Source organism: Phasianus colchicus, chromosome 1 (genome assembly GCF_987193195.1).
Source record: "Phasianus colchicus chromosome 1, bPhaCol1.hap1.1, whole genome shotgun sequence".
In the NCBI taxonomy this organism is placed as follows: domain Eukaryota; kingdom Metazoa; phylum Chordata; class Aves; order Galliformes; family Phasianidae; genus Phasianus; species Phasianus colchicus.
The window spans coordinates 47173017-47187051 of record NC_143436.1 but is presented as its reverse complement, the minus strand read 5'-3'; the positions used below and the strand labels follow the sequence as shown (position 1 = coordinate 47187051).

At 40.2% G+C, this 14035-nt stretch overlaps 1 long non-coding RNA gene across 1 annotated transcript; it reads right to left on the bottom strand.

Moving 5' to 3' along the window:
• Positions 1-4588: 4588 nt before the first annotated feature.
• Positions 4589-10205, bottom strand: LOC149919548 (uncharacterized). Its single transcript, XR_016463647.1, has 3 exons — positions 9156-10205; positions 5093-5242; positions 4589-4972 (listed from the first exon to the last, which is right to left on the bottom strand). It is a non-coding gene; the product is annotated as an uncharacterized LOC149919548 (long non-coding RNA).
• Between the last annotated feature and the right edge of the window lie 3830 nt (positions 10206-14035).

Genomic DNA, 14035 nt, shown 5'->3' with positions numbered 1-14035 from the left:
CTGATATTCTGTGTCTGCATTGAAACAGCAGCACTTTGGGCTGAGCTCAGCCTGTTAGGGACAGTTGACAGGGAACCCTCTAGGCCATATCATCTAAGTCCATAAATTCTATTGATTTCACTAGTCTGCAACACGTTGGAACCACCAGAAACAGAAAAACATGAAATCTAAGCCTGAAATAGTGTCACAGAAGGGGGTTCATTTGTCAAAATGGAAGTTCAGAACAAAACAAGGGGGAAAATCGGCTGCATAGGAACAGAAAACTCATAGAAATGGGATGTGGGGGGATGAAAATTTGTAGAAAAGTCAACCAGTCTGCACGCAAGCTTTCCGCACTTGGTGATCTTTTTTGTTTAGTAGCAGAGCTGAAAACCGAAGCCATAGATGTGCATCTGCTTAGATCTGCAGCGACTAGAGACTCCAGAGCCATGCTTGCACCTGTACTATGTGATAGCTTGGGTAAGAGCAAGCAACTAACTGGGATGACACACAGATTAGCACAACCAGCTATGCATTTGTTCAGGTGTTAAGTCAGCTCAGGCAAAGATCAGGCAAAGCCCTTTTTTGCCATGATTGCCTTTTCAGTAGCTTCAAGCTTCTTCATGGGGGTATCGGAGGGGCTAGACCTGGCAGTCAGCCTCTCATTTGCCTAACTCTTTGGAATACAGTCACACTGGTCTCTTGCAAACTGTAATGCTCTAGACCTCTTGTCTTTGTCCAGCATGACTGCTGAGTTAGGATTTTTCCATGTCTACAAATAAGCAGCCTGCCATAATATCTGGGTCAGACTCTGCCATATTATTCAAAGTTCAAACACTCAAAGTCACAGAGTGATGGACTCAGAGGAGGCAGTAACTTTTCTTAATGAGATAAATGAAAGAGAAGATGCTGTTATTATACACAATTGTTATGATGGAAAGTCTGAGGTAATGTGCTGCTTCCCTAGTATTAATAATTAGCTGAAATGGAATAAACATCCACAGATTTATTCACTATCTCTATGATATTTTACTAACTGTATATACGCATATATATGCATTCAGAAACACACAGAGATATAAATATATAAAGATAAATATATATGTGTGTGCACATTACTTTTTCCCTATACTGGATAGAAGCCAGTAGTGGGCAGATGAAGCAGGTGGTTCTTGATTAACCCAGGAAACTTTATGTTTACAGAAACAGAAATTGTCCAGGACCCTGACCTTTGTCAAATATGCGATGTCTTCTGAGTCTTACGAGATAGCTGGATAAAGCACAGGGTTGAGGAAAGCCTTCTGTTGTCTTGTCTGGCTGACATTCTTTCATTTGCTTGTTCCCAGCAAAAAATGCAGTCCAGTTCGCCTGCCCTGGGAATGCAGTCTTAGTCTAGTGGGAGCTGAACACCACTACTTAACATGGTTTGAGACAGACAGCACAGTAACCTGCCAAGGGCCAAGGGTGCACGTTTCATTTTCCTTTACAAAATTGTCTGATCACAAATTCCTTCAGACCAGGCTCAAAGGTTAAGTCCTGCTTTCTGAGAAGTCTTCCAGGAACTGGGAATGACCCACCTGAGAAACATATCCACCAGTGTTCATGTTGTTCACTGGACCTGTGGCAGTGAAAAGCTCTGATTTTAAAGTGATGTAAGCTAAGGACACAGGAATGTCTGGCCAAACACCAGCTGTTGAGTTTCCTCAACTGAGTTAATCTACACTTACAAATCATCTCTTCAATACAGCCTTTCCTCAGAGATGGTATCAGTAGATAGGGGAGGAAGACAAGTGGGAGAGGAAAAGAGAGAAGCATTTTCTTTTTTTTCCAAGCATCAGAAAACTTTTTTCCCCTGTTGTCATGGGAAAAGTTACCCATCTCCCAGTCTGTATCTTAAATCAGGATTTGTTCCTTTTTATTGCTACATATCCCCTCTATTTCTTCACTGGCACGGTTAAGCACTCTGCTTCATGTTGAGCCCATTCTTATTTTGCCACCTCAGAGCCATTTTGTAACATATGGTCTATTAGGTGTAGACGTGCAGCCACTTAAATAAGGTAAGGCTTGCTGGAATACAAAGACCGAGGTATACAACAGATGCACAAATGAACGTTGGGTTGAACGTGCTGTGGATACAAAATGATGATGATACTGCTCAGAATCAGATTTATTCAGCTTCTCCTGCAGGGTACACCTGCCTTCTGCTGGCGGTACATGCAGTTCCAGCCAGTGAGGGTTCCTAGTCCAAACCTAAGCTTAGATCTTCCTTTCCTCATTAGTGCACTTGTGTCTACCTCTCCCACACCTCATTTGCACAGGGTATCTATGTGTTTGTCAAAGCATTTCATTAGCATATTCAAGACCCAGTAGACCTGAATGCAATACACACAGACACAGAGAAATAAACCTAGATGAGCAAACACAAGTATACCTTGTGGGTTCTCAACAGGTTTTAAACAAATTACCAGAAAGAAGATTGAAAGTCATAACAGCTTTGGTAATATGAAAGCAAGTCTTGTTTGCTACTTTGTTAAAGAAATTCGTGCTCCCATTTAAAGGATACTGTATTCTTTGTGTCATGAAGACATTTCAATTCCTGTTTTCTGCCACATCGTGACATTTCAACTCCTCTTTTCTGCCAGATAGAGCTATTCTGGAGGCCAGATATTAATTCCTGCTCCTTTGTTCTGTTCAGGTAGCACAAAGATGATGGAGATGCAGCCATCTTACTTAGAAGCCTTTGAGCAGACTTCATGTGGGGTACTTCTAGTATAAATGAGTCCACACCATCTGCTTTTCCTTCTGACACTGGTATCTGGGCACGTTCAGGAGGCTCTGAGCACGGAGATCAGTATGTTGGTCTCCTATCATCTTGGGAGGATCTTGAGGAGATTGCAGCAGTCACTAAAATTTATAGCAGGCTTTAAAGCAGTAGAGAAAAGAAAATATGTCATAAAGCAGATTGTCCAGGCATAGGCCTAGTTCCAAAGCTCTCTTTATTGTATATTATAAAGACAACTAATTTCCCAATGAGTGGGACACCAAGTCATCTTTCATATAGCACTACAGCTCCAGGTTGGCTCGCAAGCCTGGTATCCCAGCCACACACCACACAGGATCCTCTTGCCCCCCATCTGTCCTTCCTTCAGCAGGTCATACCTGCTGCGTTCAGGATGGTCTTACATCTCTGAGACTGCAGCAGCTCTGTCAAATTTCGATCACAAGTTAGCAAGAAGTAGAGGCAGGCAGACAAGGCAAACACAAGAGCACCGTTTCTTTGGGACTTCTTGCCTTCTTAATCAGGAACCTTTTTCATTGTCTGCAGTAACCATGCAGATAGTGTGATGTAAAGCAGGCTCTTAGGCAGTGGTGGGTCTTTTACTAGCAGATCTCTCCTATTTAACATCTTCAATGGCATAGCTGCCAACAGTTTAATCACCTTAGAAAGCCACGGATCCCTCTGACAGTAAAGGATACTACCTCGAATTACCTCAGCTGCTTCTTCCTGTGGCTATATTGTCAGACATTATCAGCAAATATTTGCTTGTTATAGACTGTCATTGGGGGAAAAAACATGCCAGTCTTCTTGCCTTCCAGGTAACTAATGCTTTGTTGTTTATCCAGCAAAGACCATCTTCTTCAAATTGTTCTTTCTGTGTATATTGCTCATCCAGACAGGCTGACAAGTGACAAGCTGCAGCCACTAGCAGAAGTAATTCTGAGTATATAAAGGAGTGAAACCTTTATATTTAAAATGGCATGAGTTTGTTTTCTCATTGTCTCCACCTGCATCTTCCCAAACTTCATCTCATGGTTTACACAGAGGGTAGGATAGTATGAACACTGCTGACAATGAAAGGCCTTATTGTTCATAAAAGGAGAGAAATTCTGCTGTATGCTTTAGAAAATGAGGGATTTTGGAGCTAGAAAATTACATGCATTTCGACCACTATTTCCCAAGTTCAGTATAAAATGATGAAATGATTCTACCTAATGCTTTCAGCTTCTATTTCACTTCGAAAATATTAAGAAATATTCTATAGTTTTGGGAAAACATCAGACTTGAAAACACCCACATTTTTCCTCTTTTATTTCCTGGCTCTTTTGTATTGTGCTACAGAAAAGCTAAAGCCTTTATTTTATTTGGTTAAGAGTAAAGAGAAAGGTAGGAGTTCCAATTGAAATGCAGACACTACCTGCCAACTTTCATGCCTCTGTTTTGAAAAGCACAGAGGGAACAGGCTGAGGCTGCCATGCAAAGTTGTAATACACTGTTAAACACATATAATAGAAAACAAGATCTTCAGCACAGTAAAATGTGTAATGACTGGTTTAAGCATAATTGTGAACTGCAATACTAATAAAGCATATAGGAAGTACTAGTTCTTAATTAATGGCCCATTCTTTTGCAAGAAGTGCAGCTGCTTTGTACCTTAGGTGTATATAATTAAGTGTATCATAAAGTATGGTTACATTCATCTAATGATCAAGCACTGTAATGGAGCCTCCATGACTAGGTGCTACTTTACACTTTTTTTTTTTTTTAAAAAGCAGTGGATTAACTGGGATTGCTCTTAAACAAAATGCACTTCTTTAAAATTCAGACAGATGAGACATAAACAAGAGAGAATTTGAAGTCTTCCAACAACCAGTATTAACATAAATCATGCAGAAAAGTGTCTGAGTCTATTACGCACTCTTCCCCCAAACATTGACTGCATGCTAGAAAAGCCATCTTCAAATGCATTTTAACCTCAGTCATTCACTGAAAGACAAATTATTTTGTTTTAGTCCTTAATAACCACGAACTAAAAATTTATCTGAAACCGTTTTGTGTTGGCTTAAATACTGATGGTGTTTTCACAAACACATGAAAATGCATGTTGTGCCTCTCTCCCATATAGACTTGCCTTTCTCATGCTGTAATTCACTGCAACGTATAAGCCTTTATTCCTTTTTCTGTACAGGGAGTCGTGTAACTCGGAGTGTTTTCCTGTTGTGACGGAGAAGATGAGGAATTATAAAAGACTAACACTACAATTTAACGCTTCAGAGAAACAGTGTATATCATTACTCCGCTGTAGCCAAGCACACTAATTAATATTTATTGCACCTGTCAAACCAGTAGCCATGGTCAATCCATTGCTGCAGCAGTTCAATGGGAGGCTGGGCACCATATTTCTCCTTGGCAGGCATGTTTAGGTCATCAACAAAGACAAAAGCCCTTTTCCCCAGTGGAGCACTGTAAACTGTCTTCTTTCTCCTGCAAAATTAAACCATTAATTTTATTCATGTTAATTTTCATCTTACTTTGAAACAGCAGAATAAAGAGAGAGAGAGAGAGAGAGAGAGAGGGAGGAAAAGAAGAAAAGAGAAGAAAGAAGGGAGGAAAATCACACACTTTCGGGGGAGCCTGCCTGACATTATTATTAGAACCGGTTCTTTTGGAATCCGTGACCTTTTATTTTTATCAGATGTGCCGTAAAGGTCACAGAAACATAGGGAGGACATAGTTATAAATCCACATGGAGTTTAATCAAAGATGGCACATTGTTCTGAAGTAAACAAGCTAATAAAACTATTCAGTTTAAAAAAAAAGAAAAGGAAAAGAAAGAAAAATCTTTGTTAAAGGCTGATGATCGTGAATGGCTATCAATGGAATTAATTAGGCAAGAAGGATTATAATAAGTGAATTTCGGTGTTGCACCTACAGTAGGCACTTTGGCACCCTGAGCGAAGCGCTTTTATTTCCAGCCCTGTGCCTCGTTCCAAAGCATGTCACAGTGCACAGCGTGCTGCTGGGTAGCTGCATTCACTCCAGCTAATTACAAGACAATGAGAACTTGAACTAAAGGCGACTACAGAGCAGATTGCTTCAGTTCTGCCAGTTTGTTTCTTGATTGCACCATGAACACTTTGACACTCTGAAATAACAGCATAAATGTAAGTGAGCTGAGATATTACACCCTGCACTTCAGCATGTAGTACGAAAACAAATTTTAATTACCAGCCATGCAAAAGCAACTCTTTTTTTCTTTCTTTCCAGAAGTAGCTGGTAGGGCTGTCAGCAGAAGGATACCGTGCTCAAGTGTGGATACTAGGTAAACCAAAATGTCAAAAATAAGGAATTTCTTTACTCAAGCTGGATTTGTTTCTCTGGGTCCCTAATAACTATCTACATAGCTAGGTACTCATGCTGCTGGGACCAGAGGGCAAGACAATGTTAGGCTCTAAGGCAGAGTTGAAATAGCAGCTACAAACTGTGCCAGTTGTGAAACAGCTTGAAAAGCTCCTGTCTGGAGGAGGAATAATGCACTCGCTTCTTTTGGAGAAGGCAGACAACATCTTAACGAAGCCCACTGCTTCGGGAACCCATGGGAGCACTGAATTCAGATGTCAAGGCATATTGAACATAATATAAAAGGGTCAGGGAATGGGTGTTTTAACATTATAGATGTACATGAATGGTATCATGCTTCTCACTGGGCTGGATTTTCACGCTATATGCAATATACAGAGAAATAGATAAATATTTGAAAATCTCACTGGCTGTCCAAATAACTCTTTGAAATAAAAACTGGCTGTCAAACCTACTAAGGTACTTTTGAAAATCACTCTAGCAGTTACATGACTCAACAAATGTCTAAATACCCTTGGAAATACAACCCTTTATGGTTAGATAGATGAAGAGAGACGTATACATATTTTTCCTCTCCTGCTATGACTTGTTACTTGGATGGATCTAGACTCACAGGTAAGATCTAGGTCATGCCACACACAGCTTTAGGCAGTCTGCATTCTTGCACACAGCACCAGGCTGGATGCTGGAGGCTTTTCCATACAGCCCTTGGGGAGAGCTGGTCACTGAAGAACAGATCCAGCACACCACTTGCCCAGCACCCAAACCACCAGTAGACAGCAAGCATCAAAGCAAGGCAAAATGCCACATTTAAGGAGTGTTAAGCACCCCTCTGCTCTCATTTCCCACGTAACAGCTCGTTTATTGGTATGAGAAGCAAAAACTGGGCCATGCCCAGAAAAATGCCCTGGGTAGGGCAGTTCTGATGAGGAGTGGCCTAGATGCCCACCCAGGTGGAGGGGTGCCTGAGGCTTGCAGTGCTCAGAGGCCTCAGCAAAACTAAGTGCTGGTGTCTGTCTTGTGAGCCTAACCTATATTTCCCGGCTCCTTAATTCCTCCACAGGGTTTATTACGTGAAGCTGATGAAATGTATCAAGACTTACACAGTGGGCTGAAAGTGGAAAGGAGCCATTTTCCCTTTGCAAATAATTATAGAGCTAATTCTCAGGTCTTTTGTCAGCTGTCGTGCCTCTCCCTTAAATGCTGTCAAATGTTTGTAGCACCATAAAACAGGCTCAAAATAATGCCTGAAATTAATACAGCTTGATTTAGTTGACCATTTATTTCATAGCCCTAGTTAAAATGTCGTGGAGATTTAACAGAAGATAAACTTTGTGTTTGGACCTTTAAGCTAGAATAATTCTAGCGGCACAATGCTTTGTTTAGAGGACCCAGTGCTGTGTTATTTCTCATTTTCCCTGACAAATGAGCTGTTTGTTAGCCATCAGTTAATAAAATACATGTAGAGGTGGTATATCAGAGGATATTTTGTATCAGAGAATCACAGAATTTAGATGCAGAGAGACCTTGTATGTCATTCATTCTTACCAATACAGAGCTGTTTTGCATTCTGTATTTCTGCACAGTTCATTTTACGTGGCCTAAGAAATGCTGCTTTCATTGTTTCTCCTGGAATCTATTCATTAATGGCATTTTTTTTTTCCTAATATGAAGCCTAAACGTTCATTACCTTATTATGCTTCACAATGAACTGAATTCAATGCTCCCAGCATATAGTTGTAATTTTTACCTATCAGCTGGAAATGTACTCTACTGTATGAAAGAATTATCATACAGTTACTGCCTGATAAAACATTACTCAAACCTTGTAATGTTTTCAAATCTTAAGCTATTAATAATTTAACATAATTAATTCAAAACACTTCACTCAATATGAACCAGAGAGAGACGATGGGGAAATGATGCATGTTCCATCTTTCAAGGGTGGAATTAAATATGGAAAACAAGGAAAAGATAAAAAGCTGCCAACACTTATTTTGAGAGTAATTCACCTGTTTTGAACTCTCAATATATTTCGCATTTCTAAGACCTTCAACTAACTTCATAGGAATAAATAAAACCCTTTTTCCCATAATCACAAGCAAACAATTTAACGTTGTTAGAGGTGTTTGTCAGGCATAAGAAGAAAAGAAACAAATTAACAAATGGGGCAGATTTTTCTACAGAGTAGTAACAATTAAGTGAAAGAGCAATCTTGTAGGAAATGTTTTAAAATGCAATACACAGAGGTTCCTTCCTCTTTGTTAATGCTTATCAGCAAACAGTATTGTATCACTAATGCTTTTGCTTGATTAAACCTCCCCTGAAAGCAGCTTTTTGTTGCTCTTTTCATGATGGAGATGCTTTTAAAATTTTATTTATTTAAATCAAGGCTGGACTCAACCTTTGTTTTCCTGGTTGGAAATTCTTGCTGCTAGAAAGAACTGCAGGTGCTAAATTATGGCACAATACATTGCAGCTGCAGAAGTGCACCTGGAAAAAATTAGGCTAGTAATGAAAATTTCACCTGAAAAGTGCCAAATTGGAAGTCTCAGAGATTGAATGCTTCCATTAAGCTATAACTCAGGAACAAACCAAGTAATAAATATTGAAACTTTCTTTACTTTGACCACAAGTACTTGTTTTAGAAATTGTTGCTCTATATTTGAGGGAAGAAGGGGCGAACACACAGAAAGCGTGTTCATCTCTCATCTCCATTAAATCCCTAGCCAATCTCCACTGCCAATAGAGGTACCAATTAGTGCTAATTGTAGTAGACACTAATAGTGTAGACACCTGTCACTATCTATTGAGCTCGGGCCATCAGTAAATTCACAAAGGCCACCAAAAAAGCATCTGGAATAACAATGATGATCATTTCGGTACTGACCCAGTGTGAAATTAAACTGTTGATTCTGGGGTAAAAAGCTGAGCAATGCTTTCAAGGGTACAATAATTTAATAAAAGTGATGCACACGCACATATATATATTCTTTTTTACTACAGAAACACACAAAAATGATACAGCACTGGTTACCATAGCAACAGCGCTTCCTGCACCGCGTGGACCAACAATCCCTCACTATTTTGGAGCCTTACAATGGATTCGTGCTATATTGGAAGAAGCTGAGTGGAAAAACCTAAATATCCCCCTGGGCAGTGGCAGAACCTGTGTGGGGAGACTGATGAACGCCAGCCAGTTCTGATCCCCTGGGCAGCTGACATGCACATCACTTATACCCATAAAGGCAACGGGCAGGTTCTACTATTTCATGTGTAATAATGTAATAGTTTTGTATGTAATATGTCACAATGCAGTGAAAGGTAACCACCTTTCATTTTGACAAAAAGCATGCAGTCTGTCAGCTCCATCACAGCAAGGGCAGTTCAAGGGCCGAGCCTGAGCATGTTTCTAGGCCACTTACTGATTATGTGTTGTAAGTCATTCCTTTAAACGCTCCTTTCCCTCAGAGTGGCTGCAGGAAAGGCAAAAACCCCCTTGGTGTGAATCATGCTAAACCAGCCATCCAGAGACAGGACATGTGATGCTTGGCTTGGGAACAGTAACCAGCACCTGTTGGTTTTGGGGGAGTGTGTATTTCCTGCAGTTATTCTGCAAGCACTCCAGGCATGCTCTGCAAGCATTTCTAGAGTGATAACAAGCCCATAAAACACTGAATGGTAGAGATTACATGTAAGCAGGATGGAGAAAAATTAAATCCATTAAAAATCCCTGCCAGGCCATGATTAGCTATTATTATTTTTTAATTCACTGTGCATAAGAGAAAAGCTAACAAACATAAATGAGAGGGAAGTTAACAAACACATTAATTTCCATTTTAACTTAGGCCTCTTGCCTGGAATTAATGGAAGTGGTAACTCATCTAGATGAGTAAGATCTGTTCTGAACTCTTCTGGATGAAGGAGCCCTGCAGAAATGCCATTTGTGAGGGTTTTTTCTCTGGTGATGAAGGGAACTGCTGGCAGTGTTGGGAGCAGGTCATTTTTCCTTTCTTTGCATAGCAGAAACAGCGAGACCTGAAGTTTGGAGGCCTCCTGTAAGCTTTTTCCAGCTTGAAGCTCAGCACAAAGCAAATTCACAGGAACATATTTAGACAAGGAAAGTTTTTTTCCCAAATACAGAAACATCCCATTGTCAGTTCACAAAGTACCTTTTCAGATTCCCGCATGTTGAGAAATCTGCCACGAAGTTTCTCTCTGTATTATAACCTATCAGTGGGCTGCAGCTCTGGCAATGCCTGTTAGCTCCTCAGATAAGTATAGTCTCCTCTCCTCATTCTCCTCCTGGAGGGAGCATGGGAGAAGTTTGCTTTAATCCCTACCTCTCCAGGGAGAACTTGGATGTGGAGTTCCATTTGCTCACCAGAGGGCTGTGCAGACAAGCATGGATAAGTGCCAGTTCGCTCCTTGCCTTTCAGAGCAGCACTTCATGTACCCCAAGCAGGAGTGAAGTGTGCACTTAACAGTGTAACCAACCTATATGTCTTGATGGAAAATAACACAGCAAACAGAAAAGTTTCCAGTCAGAGCCCTAACTGTACACCCTGCAAAGACCTTGTCTGTGAGAGAAGTTACTTGGCAAAGATGTCCCTCCTTTTTTTTTTTTTCTTTCTTTTTCTTTTTTTTCCCCAAGAATTAACTAAATGTGGCCACCTAGGGATGATGAAATAGCTCAGGCAAAGAACTTCAAAAACAGAAACTGTAATCAAACTATGAACATCATTCAACCCACATTTGCTCTAGTAGGTGGGTAAATGCAATCTGCTCTGAGACAGGCGGCACAAAAAAAGCTCCAAGGAAGATGAAGTTGTTTCACCAGCCCCTGAAGAGCATATTTCACCATCTCATGTACCAGGCCTGACACAGAAGAGGTACACTCCAGCCCCCGCCTTCCCCTCACTGCCCTTCAGCAGAGGACTTGGACAAGATTTGAACCAAGCAGACACAGGCAGAGAAGTACAGGGCGTCCTTCCTCCCCCACCAGTTCAAAGAAGGGCAACCCAATCTTTGTCGTCAGGGGATAAAAGAAATCTCATTTCTGAGAGCACACTGTGCACTAACTGTTAGTCCCTTTATTTATTTGACTGCTTAATTCAGTACGTGACTTCAGGCATGTAGTCTGATGTCTGGTGTTCATTTTCAGTCAGTTGACAAAATGCCTGGAAGTTTGAGTCATTTGATCAAATACTCCACTGAAATAATCACAGACTGAATAACTCTGACAGATCGAGGATGAGTTCTCCTTTAGCTGATTTCTTTCTAGACCAGAAAGTTGCCTTGTGCTGTATGTAACTTAAGCACTTCTTTGATCAGGCAGTTTGGCAGTGTTTGTTACACTAAAAGCACACCGTGTGCTGCTGTCACAGCCTCCTGCTGCCTCCATTCTGAGAACCTGGTATGAATGATTCCCTGACTCCTGCCTCCTCTGATGCAATCCCCTCACCAGTCTCAGAAGATGACTATCCAGGTGGACCTGCACTCAAATGGCTTCTGTTGTCTTACTTCAGTACTTCGTTGCCCACAGGAGAGCCCTGCAACCCAGCCAGGCTCTCTTCCTTCCTTACCTTGATCACCTCCACTGGACATGTTCAAATGTCACCCCAGCCACCTGCAGTTGGGCTGCATTTTCCAAATCACTGTCTATGTTTCCAAACATCAAGATAACAGCCACCTATACCGTGCAGATCAAGCTGGGTGCCGTGTCATCTGAGCATCTACTTTTACTAGACTAGATAGCGTTGATTTGTACATAAAATGCAACATGCTTTGTGCTGAGGCTTTCAATTTAGTGGCAGATATTTAGCAATAAAGAAGTTAATAAAATACAAACAGTGACCTTTTGTACAAGAAGAGTTTCTCTGTTCTTTGCTTTTACACGTCTCTGTGATCAACTGGAAACCTTAAAATGAAGCTCTGCAACATCTGTACTACAGTTTGATTTCATTCCCAGGAAGAGTTTGTAGATGCGTACATAAAAGGTTCTCTCGGTCTGAGTAAATGTTTCTGAAATGTTCCCTATTTGTTTCAGTGAATGGGAAACCATGGTACAAGTTGTCTCACTGGGATCCTGGCTGTTAATGAACAACCCTAAGCGATCCTGGCCAGGCAGAATCAGGGAAAAAACCTCATGTGGTCCATAAAAATCTCTAAGCTGTGTAGCTGGTGTTTTTCACTCAAAAAAAGGTACATTTTTTCTTCAGCATCTTTTGGCTCAGAAATAGATAGGAAAATATCATGAAGGTCTTTTTTTTTTTTTTTCTTTTCAAAATATTTAACTGTTTTTCCAGACATTTATTATGATTTTCAGAATCTGCATATTCTTACTCATTCCCTAGCTAATCCACTGTAATCAATCATCCAAACATGGACGTTTCTAATCATTTCTACAAAATAGAAAATGATAATGCTAATAATCTAAATTTTGTAATTTTTGACTTTTTCTGTGTTCAACTAGAACTTTCCTATAGCCTGCTCACGTGCTATGTTTCTAACCAGACCCATAGTAATAGCTTATCAATGAATAAATCAGTCATTGTGTGAGTATGTAATGGGAGAGCTGAGGACAGGGTCTGACAGAAGAAGTACCAGAGGGAGAAAAACTATTTTAGTGCATTCATACTATTTTTATTTTTTTTTTTAATTTCAGGCTTTTTCAGTCTTTCTTTGAATTCCATTCCTTAAAGATAAACTCCAGCTGGATTGACTTTATTGGAACATTGTGTATGTGCAAATTAAAAATTAAAAAATAGCACGGGTGTAAACTGAAAATGATTCCCTCCTGAGAATTTTCCTTATTTGTAAGAAGATTTCTATTTCAGTGTGGGCTAAACCAGTCCAGCTGCCTACCTCAGAGACCACAACCTGATGGTGACCTTGCCAGCATTGGTACTCATCATTTTTGAGTGTCTAGTTATTCAAAACCTTCTGCTTAGACACTTTTATTCTCTTTGATGATGACAGAAGTCTGGAAACACAGCTTAAAGATAACTATAAATATAAAACAAAAATACATTGAGGAAGTATAGACTATCTACAGATGAAAATGATCATGACTTGCAAGCCTCTTCAGCAAATACCCTCACGGCATTTTCTATTCCTTTGTACTGTTGATAGGATATATTTCCCCATTCACTAGAGTCTGTCAGTTTTCATAATAATATTTATCAAACTCCACTGTGCATAAAAATGTATTCTTTACATAGCTGAACTATCCATGTTATGTCTGAATCGAATCCTTAATTTTATTTGCTCAGGGAAGTTGCAATTATTACAGTATGTTTTAACAGTAAAAATGTAATCTCTGACATTCTTAACAAGTCATGCCTGTGCTGAGCGTTCAGCCCTTTCTCTATACTTTTAAAATTTTCATTAATAACTGGTGTATGGTGTTGCCCACAGATCTCATTTCTGGTGCTTGCAAATTCCAAGTTATGTCTGGGCTAGCTGGCAAGAGAGGTACTCCATACTCAAAGGTGTAGAATACAATAAGAGCTCCCTTTTATCATGCCAATTAATGTTTGACTTGTTTGTCTGCCATGTGATAAATTAAAAATGCATGATTTAGATGCTGGAGAGCTAGCCATTTTCTACATATAATCCTCTGGATGCTGCCATTCTTCCAGTTGATCTTTTTGCCCTCCGTGTGTTGGCGGGTACCATATATAGCCTACTGCTCAGATCTTTCCCTAACAGATGGCTCTCTTTACTGGTTGGGACCCAATCTGGTTATTCCCTTTAATATGCTTCGGGCAGAAAAATATCTGGGATGGGGGCAGCTGATTCATTCTCCAAAGCAAAACCAGCTAAGAAGAAGTTAAGTAGACATGCTCTCCAGATGATGTTGTTTCTGTATACTCCATAAATCAGAATATTTGTCAACATCAGTTAAAGTGTAGT